This window comes from Pteropus medius, unplaced genomic scaffold (genome assembly GCF_902729225.1).
Source record: "Pteropus medius unplaced genomic scaffold, Ma_sr-lr_union100, whole genome shotgun sequence".
Taxonomy (NCBI): domain Eukaryota; kingdom Metazoa; phylum Chordata; class Mammalia; order Chiroptera; family Pteropodidae; genus Pteropus; species Pteropus medius.
The window spans coordinates 12,840,250-12,853,221 of NW_024351729.1; the positions used below are offsets into that span (position 1 = coordinate 12,840,250).

General features: G+C 35.2%; 1 protein-coding gene across 10 annotated transcripts in view; it reads left to right on the top strand.

The window, feature by feature from the left end:
* The window catches only part of PARD3B (par-3 family cell polarity regulator beta), a 901,201-nt gene that overhangs the window by 582,732 nt on the left and 305,497 nt on the right, over nucleotides 1-12,972 (top strand). The window lies entirely within an intron of this gene.

Genomic DNA, 12,972 nt, shown 5'->3' on the forward strand with positions numbered 1-12,972 from the left:
GCCTCATTACTTCCATCATGTTCCAGGGTAATGTTATGATATAGTTTTTTTCTTTTCTTCTTTCTCAAGATTCTCTAGTGATAACAGCAGGGAAGGGCTGGTTCACAACTCTTAAATTTTTTTTTCTTTTTTGCTTTTCTAATAAAGAGCCTAAGAGGTTAGATCACTGTAAAAGAAAAGATTTCTGTGGGAGTGATAAATTGCCACATGCTGCTTGTTCCCATCAACCACGTCCATTAAATTCTCTACTACTGAAAATATTTTTAGGAGTCTGAGAAGGAAGTTCTCATGACCAAGAAACCCTGAAGATAGCCTATATTATTTTCATGTTAAATGCATGGTACTGCTTGTAGTTAGTTCTCTTACACATCAATACTTGAAGATTAAAGCCTTTTTATGTATTGGGATAGGCTTCAAGGTGAAAAGACAAAGCAGTTTTTAAGAATGTTTATCAGTTTGGTTTTTGAGAAGAAGCCAATGATAAACTTTCTGACTTTTTTTTAAGAATTCAGATCTTATTCTAATCATATTTAATTTCTAAACCAATTACTGTTAGCCAGTAACTAAAAGTTTTTAAATGAGAACATTGTTACCTTAGTATATTGCTGTAATATTTTAAGTAAATTTGAATGATATGTCTTTGTATATAGTATGATATGAAAAATATTAATAAAGAATTACTCTAAGTAAAAGACAAAAAATAGTCTTCCAAACTTAAAAAAACGTAGGTTAATTGTAGACTGTACATGGCAGCTTTACTTCAGCTGTTGATAGAAATAGTACCAACAGCCTTTATATCACATGAGCCATACTGTTTAAATATATTAGATATTTTAAAGAAGATTTTTGGTTATAATGAACAGTTATCACCATATTGACTCTCCTTATATTTTTAAGTACTTTGATATCCTATCACAGTGTCGAGTTTTTCATTAGCCATCTGTGGAACCATGCAAATGCTGAAAAACAATTAGAAACCTGATAACTTTAGAGCAAATGTGGCAGACGATAAAACACAATGAAGAGAGCCAAAAGTCACCTAAAATTATACACTCTAGAGTTAAATCGAGAGCACTCTGTAAAACATTAGAAAGACAGTTCTGAGAAAATACAAAGCAGCATTGAAGAAAAATGCTACTTATTCTACTAAGATGATAAATTTATATACTTCAAGAAAATACCCTCCCCATGTTTTACATTTATTTCTTTTGGGAAATTCGTCTTGAATTCTAATGATCCTCAAGAACTCATCCCTCACATAAAAAGCCACCTGTTATGCATTCTGCATTTGTGCAGAGCAGTTTCTCAGCAGGTTTTAGTAGTGGTGGTGGTGAAAGAGGATCAGGGGTCCTTTTAATTCTGGCAACTTCTCTGAGTTACAAAATCATTTTTAAAAGTCACCTAGTATGTAATTATAGTCTCGATCTGCCATAGTCTGCGACCACTAAGGCAGTTACCAGTTTGAATTGTAATGTATAATGTTCCATGATCATAATTGTCTCACCAATGTCAAAAGAAATCATTCAACTTATTTTTGTTTTACTCTTTCCTTCCCCAAATCCTTTCTCCACAATATTTAGGTTAAAAGGCGGGGCGGGGGGGTATATCTTTCACTAAGAAGAAAGATATCTTCCTCTGTCTATTTTTAATTATAGAAATGTGGACAGTTTTCATACTATCCAACATCATCAGGAAGTTAAAATGTATATGTGGACCTAAATCTATCAACCATCCTCCTATTCGAGATGATATTCAACCTTTTAATAAACTCATCTAAGTTAAAATTTCTCCTGAATCAGCTACTTAGTATATAGAGAGCCATTTTTGTGCCAAGTTCCATCTGTTGAGTACCTCCCAAATTTGTGACTGTTTTTGGCACCCTTTCCTTGGCTTAATCTTTAAATGGTTGATTCCTCAGAGCTCAGATCAAATCAAAGGCTCAGGTAAGATAATCTTTCTAACATTTTTGGCCCAAAATGTTAGAAAAGGGTGATTCCCTCACCCCTTCTGGAATCAATCCAGTATTCTTGAGATTCCTCTAACAGCCTACCTCATGGGCTTGCCCTAGCAGTGCATTATATCTTATACCTTGGTGTGGAAGATGGCAGGATGATTCCCCTGTTCATAATCGCAGGGCCCTCCTCCACCTAAGAGATGTGTTAATGTGTATGGAATTGTGAGACCTACTCAGAGAAGTTAGGAGCAAAATTTTGTTTCATGTGATTCCTTTAAGAAAAATCACAAATTTCAGAGCGCCTTGAAAAACCAATAGAGTGTTTTTCATTTCTTTCCCTAGCTGTCTCACTAATCGAATTCTGACAAAATTCAAATCCTAGCAATGCAGGGGGAAAAGAACTTCAGCAAAATATATTTTTTGAACAATAAAACCAGTAATACAGATTTATATTAAATATTCTAAGAGAACATTAGAAATCAGAGAAAGTGACATCAAATTTGACTTGCCTTTTATTTAAAAAAATGCTTCATTTTGGCTATACAGACTTATAAACTGCCTGATAAGAAGTCCCTTCCTTCCTTCCTTCCTTCTTTCCTTCCTTCCTTCCTTCCTTCCTTCCTTCCTTCCTTCATACTGAATTGACACCTAAACCAATAGTTTCATGCTCCTCAGCATTCAGCCAGAAAGGACTTATAAATTTTACTTTTTTACTGTGTCTTCATTTTTTTTTGTTTTGATTTACTGCTTGGAGCTGTTTTAATATATATTGACTGTCTGCAGAGATCTTTGCTGACCCAGCTCTTTACGATGATGCAGTACTGAAGAAAGCCGATGAGTTCTTCTTTATGAGCTCTGACGTATTAATTAGCAAAATGGACTAAAAAGCTTTTCTATTTCTATTTTAATTTCTTATATTCTCAAACACCTGTCTATAGAGCTGTAAAACAGGCAAGTCTGTAAAAGTAACAGTTGGCAGTAAGTCCAGACCTTTTCTGAGACAAGCTTATCAATTAATGAGCAAGTACTCATTGCTAATCTAGGGGGATATCCTCTGCAGCCACTAAGTGTGTTGATATCATAATACATTTACTAATGGAGAAGCTAAAGGTTAGGACATTTAAGAACTTGATCTCTCAGCTGGTATCTAGTGGGGTTAGGATATGAGCCCAGATACTGTATGATAGAGCCCATGCTTTGGGGTACTTTTTTCCCACCAGCATGTACCTAACACTTCATAGTCCCAGAAATTGAGAAGAATATGGGAGTATGACAAAATTCTAGCCGGAAGACATGATACACACGTCCTGATATCCCATACATCCTTATTTATCTTAGCCAGCCAAACAAGGAACACAATAGGTATAGTTTCTTTGGCACACTACTGTAATTCAGTGAACAGGAGAGGGACATCTGATTATTCATGCCTTTGTTTCCCTGAATGCATGCATGCATGTGTATATGTATATGAATGTGTGGTGTGGGCCAAGTTAAGCGATGCATGAGAGAGAAAATATGCATGTGATGTGCATGCGTTATGTATAAATTATAGTAAATGTGCATGTGATGTATATCTTTATGGCAAAAGTTGAGAGTATAAAATGCAGGTTGCTAACTTGGCAGACTTTACATTCTGTTCTAAATGCATTGTATGTACACTGCAAATCTAGGATGTTCCAATGTGGCAGAAGAAATCTGTATCATTGCAAAAGAATAGAGCTTGGAAATATAAGGTGATTGGATAGTCACTTTAATATAAGAGCAATGAGTTATTAAATGACATTTCATAAATTTTGTTGAATCTTAGTATTCTATACTTTTAAAGAATGCCTAAATTAAAATATGCACTTAAGTTTTAGAGTACCAACCATGGTCATTTTTCATACTTGAGTCTTCTAATTGGATTGCTTTTTTTTTTTAATTTTTGTTGTTGTTGTTGTTGTTGTTATCGAGAGGAAGTAAAACCTTGGAGTTAGTGGGTTAGTGGAGTTAGTTCAAGTCAGTGGACTTGAACTCTGTTTCTTTCTTCATCAATTGGTTAGATAATGCTGCATGATTATCTATTTGGACAAACATCTTACATCAAAGTTGAAAGCTTTTGTCATTTGTTATGTTGGATAAATATAGGGTTAGACACAAGAAATATATACATTTCATACATGTTCCACCTTTCGTTTACATTTCAACAGGATTCAGGGAGTTATAAAAAATTAGCAATATGTCTAGGAGTCTTCCTGTACAAACTTGGTTCTGAATCAACCCTGGTATTTCCTATGTTGCAAAAGGTTACTGAATACTCTAGTCTCTAAAATTCAATGAACAAAATTGAATTAGAAAAATGTGTCCGTCTTTTTAGAAATAAGATTCTTCACTACTTAAATATGGTGTAGCTGTGTGCATCTCTGAATTTCATGTAAACGGAGACTACATTTTTCTTAGAAATTTCAAAATTAATTATTTCAGTTCCACACATGTTTATTAAATGCCCACTCTTTAATAGGTATTGTATTAAGTGCTAGAGATACAAAGTAACATAAGACGTGGTCTCTACTTTTGAAAAAAAATGTTTATAATGTGGTAGAGAAGAAAGACATAGAAATGCCTATCTAAATACTTAATATCTTCATGTTAAAAAGTGCAGTGCAGAAATCTCACAGAAGAAATATTGCTTGATTCTGCTTGAGGTTCAGAAAGGAAGTGATTCCATAGCAGGATCTAAAAGATAAATAAAAGTTTAAGAAATAGAAAAAGTCAATGAGCTAACACATTTCAGGCATATAGAAAGTTATGTGAAAACATGAAACATCATGGTATGTTCAAGAAACTATAAGTAATTCATTGTGTCAGGAAAGCAATGGGAGAATGACAAAATACCAGATTGAGCAAGTAGGCAGAGATTAGATGATGGGCAACTCCTACCAAGTGAAAGAATGGGAATTTTATGCTACCGGCTGAGAAAATCTAAACTGATTAAAGGAGGGGAGTGGTCAGTTTTATGGTATAGTAAATATCACTCTGGCGGTTGTGGAGACTTGCAAGGACAAAACAAACAAACAAACAAACAGAAAAGCAAGGAGAATAGTTAAGAGACCATTTCAATAGTCCAGAAAAGAGATAATGTAGGCATAAATTTAATGGATTAGCTATGGGAATGGAAAGAAAAGTAAGAAATATTTAGCAAATAATGCTTTTTAAAAAATTAAACTTAGTGTGTGAATGAGGAAGAGAATCCAATTTGATTCTCTGTGTATCCGTCAGATATTCCTACAACCTTACTGTATAATAAAACTAACAGTAAACATTTATTTCTTGATCATGTGTCTTCATGTAAACTGAGATTTGCTGATCTCATAAGTGTTTGAGCTTAGCTCCAACTTACAGTTTAGGTCCAGGTTTTCTGCACGTGTCTCTTATCCTTTCTGGACCAATGGTTTCCTGAGGCAAGTACTATTGATAACAAGAGTGATAAGATGGAAAGAGGGTAAATAGAAAGGAAATACCTAAGCTACTTGTCAGAGCCTTCATGTATTAAGTGACAGGAAGGCTGAGGTAGTATAGGGAATGATAAGCAGGAGTAGAAGGAAGTATGGTAGATGGCATGAGCTGTGGAAGAGTAGGAATTTTATAGGAGGGTAGTGGAACAGTGTACTTGAAAGTGGAAAGGAGGAAATAAGGAGAAGGTTGAGCCCCTTTCCCAACTCTGATATGGGTGAGAAGGAACAGCTTCAAATGAGAGGGCTACAGGAGAAGCAGACATCTTAATGGAGAGCTAGAATTTCAATTAAAGCTAAAAGGCAAGAGAATTTTCAGAGAAGAGGTTGAAAGTGAACAGTATTTTGTCACCCATGGAAGGATAGTAGGGACTCAAAAAGGCAAGGTAGAAGAGTCTAGGATGGAGAGAAAGTGAGACTGTGAGTCACATAGGGAGATGGACAGAGTGGTTTAAGGCAACAGCATAGGAAGGAATGGATGACCAAGCGTCTCACATCTTAAGAACTTTGAGGATGCTGGGAGTGATGGACCTGCTTTGTGTAGATTGCTCCACGATTGCTAAGAGAATTAATCCTCACTCTTTAGTGAATGGAGAAAAGGCTTGGGCCAGTGTAGATTCAATGGTGACCTGGATGATTATTTCTTTTAAAGAACTCCTGTCTCTGAAGGATGAGGAGATGAAGAGTTTCAGAAGAAAATGGTTCCAGGCTTACAGAAGGTTTGAGAAGATACCTAATTTTCACTAGGTTTAGAAATTGAGAGCTTGCCATTAGTAATCATTTCACCTGGAGTGAATTTCAGTTGACAAGAGAAGAGGAACAAAATAAAGTGGCTTGAGGAGGAATGGGAGGTAGAAACAAGATTTTTCCAAAAGCTTAATATTAAGAGAAAGAAGAGAGATGTATCTAGAAAAAAATGTTTCATTGTTCTATGTTGTGTCATTAATGAGAAACACTGTTTGTAGACCTAAAGGAGAGAGATATTTGGGAGAGAATGAAGAAATAGGAAAGAGGAAATCGTTAGAGGGATAGGATTAAAAGTGTAGATTTAAAGCAATTGGCCTTGAAGAGCATGGGCCAAGATTACAGGTGAAGTGGCAGGGATGCATGTGGCATAGATAGATTTGTAGCTGGAGGGGATGAGAAATTAAGGACATTAATGGTCTTGGTTTTCTTGATGTGAAGTCTGTTCATAATGGCATTATAGGGTTGGCCAAGAAAATAAGAAACACTGTAGATAATAGTAACCCGTGTGGGGTTTTGTTCAAATCATTGAAGCAAAATTGAATGGGAAACTATAAAAAATATATATATTACACCTACATGCACACATGCACACTACGGCTGGGTTACAGATGAGCTGCAGTTTTTCCTGAACTAAATTTGTTTTTATCTCTTGCAGTTATATTTTCATTTCTCTGTTTATGATTATGATTAAGGAATTATAAAATGTTAGAACTAAATAGAACATTATATATCTCTAGTACAATGAACTTATTTTACAGAGTAGATTGAGGTCTAGAGAGGGGAAGTCACCTCCCAACAAGGCTGAACTAAGGCTCAGATTCGTTGACTTCTATTTCAGCAGTCTCTTGCTTTGTGAACTCAAACATCGTTACTACTAGGTTTGCCTGATTTAATAGTCTAAATTATTATTAAAACCTCGAAGTTTCCCCAAACCCTGTTGGATATGACAGAGTAATTTTGCAGAGCCCTAGTCATTTTTTTTCTTTAAACTTCTCCCATTAAAATCTTTCAGAATTGAATAAGCTTCTAGAAACCAAAAGTTCATATTTTGTTCAAAGTTTATACTACAGACTTTCTAACAAACCGTATTTATTTATAGTTGCTATTAATTAAACTTTTCACTTTTATTATGGTGTTCTGTCTTTTTCCCTAAATATAAATGCATGGGATAAATTATTTTATTCTGTGCTCCAGTGGACATTTGTTGATATGGTATATTTTGCTGCATATTTTTCCCCTCTGCTTTTCTATATTGATATTTACATTACAACATTCTCAGTAACAAAGTTTTTTTTTATTATCCCCACTCTGTCATTAGTCAGAATTTGACAGTTTATCTTTAAGGTAAAAATTACTGTGCTTAAATATGCATTAACTTAGAAAATTTATAGTTTCTAAAACTTTTTGAATTGTTTGTATAAGTGAAAAATAATTTTATAAAGAGAACATATTTCTATATATATCAAGTTCTTCAAATGTATCCAACTCTCAAACTTCACCATCCATAGAGAATATGTGTCTGGTACATTTGGAAAACAGTGGTTTGGGACTGACAATTTTAATAGTGTTTCTAAATGCCAGAGTGAACATTTCTGGTGAAAAAAATGTTATTAAATGATTACATGATGGTTGATGATACAAAATGAATGTTTGACATCAAAACTTTACTGTAGGCTGGGCTATCTGTACCCAGCTTTGAATTAGCTCTGCAACTGTAGAGGATCCATAGTAGAGCCACAGAAGACAGCGAGTGACTCAAAAAATGAGACTAAAATGCCTTCATCAGTCAGAATATTATTGTATGAATTTGGATGTACCATGGGTAAAAGCAAATCACACTCTCGAAAATATAGTAACTATAAATCTTAACCTGAAGTATGAACATCAGTTCTGTCCTCTTTTCTTTATATTTAGCTTTAGGATGTCTTCAGTAAACTTTTTACAATGAGAATATTTCAATAAAATCACTGATCTCTAACCTACTAGCTTTAAATTGCAGCCCTTATCAAGAATAGACTCAAAAGAGCCAGAACATTTTTTAGTTCCTATCTAATTATTTTAGAAAGGTTTACATTTGACCTAGAATTTAAAATCACTCTTTAAGAAAGATATCTTATATGTAAATTGGTTGTGGAGAAAAAAAATAGAGACACTCTGATGCCAGTGACCCAGAGAGCTTATAAACTATCTGCTTGTAACACCTTTTATTTCAAACTTCTATAGAAAATCTAGTTGCCAGCATTAACTGAATGGCTGTTTAGCCATTCCAGCAATGAAGTTTTCTCAGCTAAAAATTAGCCAACGCAAAACATTTGAAGGACAAATGAATCCAACCTGGGAAATTTGAAGATGAACTCTCACATAACAGATTTTCAGTCTGTGTTGAATAATACAAAATGTGTTAAAGCCTAAATTTTGTTTTTAATATCTGATAAGGGTATAATATCACCAACTAAAGGTGAAAAATATTTTAGAATACATTTGCTTTGATAATTTCTATATTACATTATGTTAGATGTTATGTGTATATGTGTATATACACATGAGCTTCATAAATGATTAGTGTTTGATGGAGGTGAGTAGCAGGGAAGTATTAAAAGACACGTGTATTTCAAGAAGGGCGTTGCCTACTTAAAAAACTCACTTGTTCCTATGTTTAGGCTCCACCCACAGGGATAAATGTCAATATCTTTAACAAGTCATACCATGCCCTCCATCACCTTGTCATGACCAGCCCTTCCAGCCCTGCCTCTTGCCACAGTCACTCTCCACCCACCCCCATCAGCTTCATCCCACTTTCCCAACTCACACAGCTACTTGCCCCTTGCTCTGGACCATATCTCTTGCTCTTTCATGCTCAGAGCCCCAGCTGAACTCTTTGAAGGCCTATCTCTCTGAGAAGCCTTCCCGGGCTCCCTCAGGCAAGGGTTTCTTCTGGTATCTAGCCTTGTTTAATCTCGGGTATCTCTAGGCTTTGTTTTCATACTTGTTAACTTCTCTCACCCTTTCTTGCCCAAACCCACACCTCTGCTTCAGAGCCAGTCAGCTCCCAAGATCCCCCTCAGGCTGTTTTTCAATCTCCTTTGATCAGTAGTCATGGCTTCCTTCCACCTTAATAATCCCAAGGCCCATCTTTCTGCAAACAGGCAGGGTAATTTTGTTATCTACTGCATAAAGGGAGAGGAACCAATGATAACTTTTATTAAACACCTACCATGTGTCAGACACTTTTCCAAGTACTACAAATATAAAATGATATAGAATATAGACTCTGCCCCTAAGGTGATCACAGCTTAGTTAGCAGCATTTGGAATGCAAACAGTAAAAATACCATGTGATTATGTATAAATGCAGATACATGGAAAAAGTAGCAGTGGTTACTTTTCCAGAGAAGATTGAGGTTGGAGGTTAAGAGGACTTCTGCTTTATCTATAGTATTCGAATTTTTACATTGAAATTCTATGTATATACCTATTAGGTAATGAAAATGTATGGATTTTTATAAGTGAAAACACTTTTAAATATTGTAAAGCTTCACATTCTGAATCTAATAATAGAAATGATGTACAAATGGGAGGATTTAGCATAGAGACCAGCACAGAATATGTATAGAAGAACCAAAGGAAAAGAGATAGTTTCTAAGGAGATGAGAGCATGAATTCCTGAGTCACACTGGAAACCTATTTGGGGCCCAAAAGTATTTCGGGGAGAAGGGAATGGAGAGGGGATTAACCATGAGATACCTCACTTATGGATTGCTGGAAAAAGTGCCAATGAAAAACATATTTAGGAAATTTTAAAAACCCCAGTCAGTTTGTAATACCCTAGATTCAAGAACTTAGTCTTTATAATTTATTCAGTAAGGTACCCACAGCGTGCCATGTATAAAAAGGTTCTTGATGCCCAACTGCGTCCAACAAAAGCAGAATTATAATAGAACTAATGATGAATATGTAAAAAATAAAGAAAGCTTAAAGCAACCTAGATTACTTCTTGCTAAAATGTAAATTCATTCTCATTCTATTGATAATTAGAAACTACACACCCACACAAAACAACTTACAAATTCCACCCCATCAAAACAGAACAAAGCTGCTCAGAGTTATCTTTTGAACAAAGACCCTTTTATTAACCTATCAGCTAAAAAAATATGCATGCCTTTTTAAACCAGGCAAACTATAACTGCAAAAAAAAAAAAAAAAGGGAGGAGGGAAAAAGCAGATAGTTTTGTAAAATATGATATGCCGTCAGGGAGTTCTTAGAGGTATACAGAAACATTGGTATTGAACTGGTGATGGAGGCTTTTTACTTGCTACACTGTCAGACCTCAGAGGAAATGCTACTATTGGTTAGTTTAGTGACCTAGTGGTTCATGAACTATTCTAAGTATATACGAGCAAACACTCCATTTTTAAAAATTGTCTATAACCATGTATCTGTATTAATGTCTTTGTAAAATACTAGTTTTTCCATTTTTGTAGTGCTACATGTTTTTTAAATAAAATTTTACGTAAAAGTATGAGGTTTGGATGAATATTGGTAAGGAATACATCCCGAAGCTTTAATTTCCACCCTGCACCTAGCCACCACCAGCTCATGCCTTCAGTAGCCTCCTAAATGACCCATCCTCTTCTATACTCTCTGCGGTTCCATACTCCTCACAGGAGCCAAACAGATCTTTGGGAAACATGAGTCAAATCAAGTCCTTCAAATCCTTAAACTCCTCTGATGGCTTCTCATCCTTCATAGAAAATAATCCAGATTTTTTTACCACAATCCCCAAGGCCCAGCCTCATCTAGCTTGCCTACCTCACTGACCTCATCCCCACTGCTTCCTCTTCCTTCAGGACACACTTGGCTCATGTTGTTTGCTTCCTTTCTCTTGAAGAAGCCAACTTGTTCTCTCTTCGGGCCCTTTGCACGTGCATTCCCTCTGCTCAGAAGGCTCTCCCTCACTTCATGTGGCTGATTCCTTCTGATTCCATTCTCACTCAGGTCAAACGTTCTTTCTTCAGAGACCTTCCCTGACCACTCCATCTAAAATAGACAAAATAAGTCAGTTTCTGTCACTTACTCTATTTATTTCCTGATAGTGCTAATCACAGCCTGTAGCATGTGTTTGTGTTTAACATACTGTCTCCTCCTCATACAGAACATGACAGCTCTGCAGGGCAGAGACCTTGTACCCGGGTTCAAGAGCAGTGTCTGCAACAGAACAGGCACCCTTTGTTCAGTATTTCTTGTCTTTTTCTTGTATCTCTTTTTGCGTATTTTTACTTTCAAACTTTCCACGTATTTATGCTTTATGTGTATGTCTTATCCTAACGATTTTATTCTTTCGTTTTTGTGTTCAGTCTGAAAATCTGAACTGTAACTGGTAGTTTAGCACATTTACATTTATTGAGATTACTGGCGTATTTAGGTTTATATTTATTATTTTATATTTGAGCTACTTCTTAATGTCTCTTTTTCTTCTTTCTTGTCCTCTAATGCTGAATTCCTGTTTCTTTGTTGTTTTTATTTTTAATTTCACTTTTCTCTTATGTTGATTTAAAAATTATACACTCCATTTTTTCATGCATACTTAACAATCTAAAATTGGTCCATACTTAATGTTTTTCTTAAATAATACAGGGAACTTAGAACATGTTAGCTCTCCTTACCCCCTTTCCAATTTCTATGCTGTTTTCCTTTTTCGATTCCACAAATTATATACTAAATTTAATATTTTATGTATTTACTATTTGTCCAAACTTTTTCATGCATTTGCCAGTTTTTTCTTACCATTCTTTCTTGTGTCTCAGACCTTCCTTCTGAGGTCTTTGTCCTTTCTGAAGTATGCCCTTCAGACATTCCTTTAATTATGATCTGTTGATTATAGTCCCTGTTGTTTATCAGAAAATGTATTGTTCTTGACAGCTAGTTTTGCTGAGTATATAGTATTAGGCTGACAAGACATTGAAGATGTTATTCTACTGTCTTCTGGTTTAAACTGCGAAAAGTCAGCCTTTTGGCTATGAAAAGTCAGCCATCAGTCTAATTGGCATATCTTTACCTGATGAGCAGTCTTTTTTCTCTGGATACTTTTACATTCTCTTTGTCTTTGATGTTCACTTTCACTAGAGTCTAGATCTTGGTGTAGATTTCTTTGTATTATCATTCGTGCGTATGATAGATCTCCCATAACTGTATAAAAATATTTTCTACCACTTCTGGGGAATTACATCTGTTAACGTGCCTCTTCTCCATTCTGTCTTCTCCTCGTAGAACTCATACTAGATGTATGTTAGACCTCACTCTTCAGCCATGTCTCTGAAACACTTTTTCATATTTTTATGTCTCCCTGATTCTGTGCTCCATTTCTAATTTCTCCAGACCTATTTTCTAATGCCAATTTGGTGTCTAAATCTTTTTCATGTTTCTACTGACTCTCATTCATGGTGACATTTTTTATGAATTTGCTACTTTACATTTGAGATGCCACATTAGGTTGGATTTAATGTGTGAGGATCTTGGAAAGCCTGATTTGCATGTGCTTTTCTCCAGAGAAGATTTAGCTTTGCTTCTTTTAGGATACTAGCAGAGTACTGCTCATCTAGGATCACTTTCATATAATTTCTTGGCTGACAGCTTAATTAATTAGGAGAAAATAAATTTGATTTAATACCTGTGAGAAGACAGTACTGTGGTTGAAAATTCTTAAAATGAAATAGTGATTTAAAAAAAAAAAATGTTATTTTCTTTATCTAGAGCCAGAGTAGACAGATTTTCTTGGCCTCC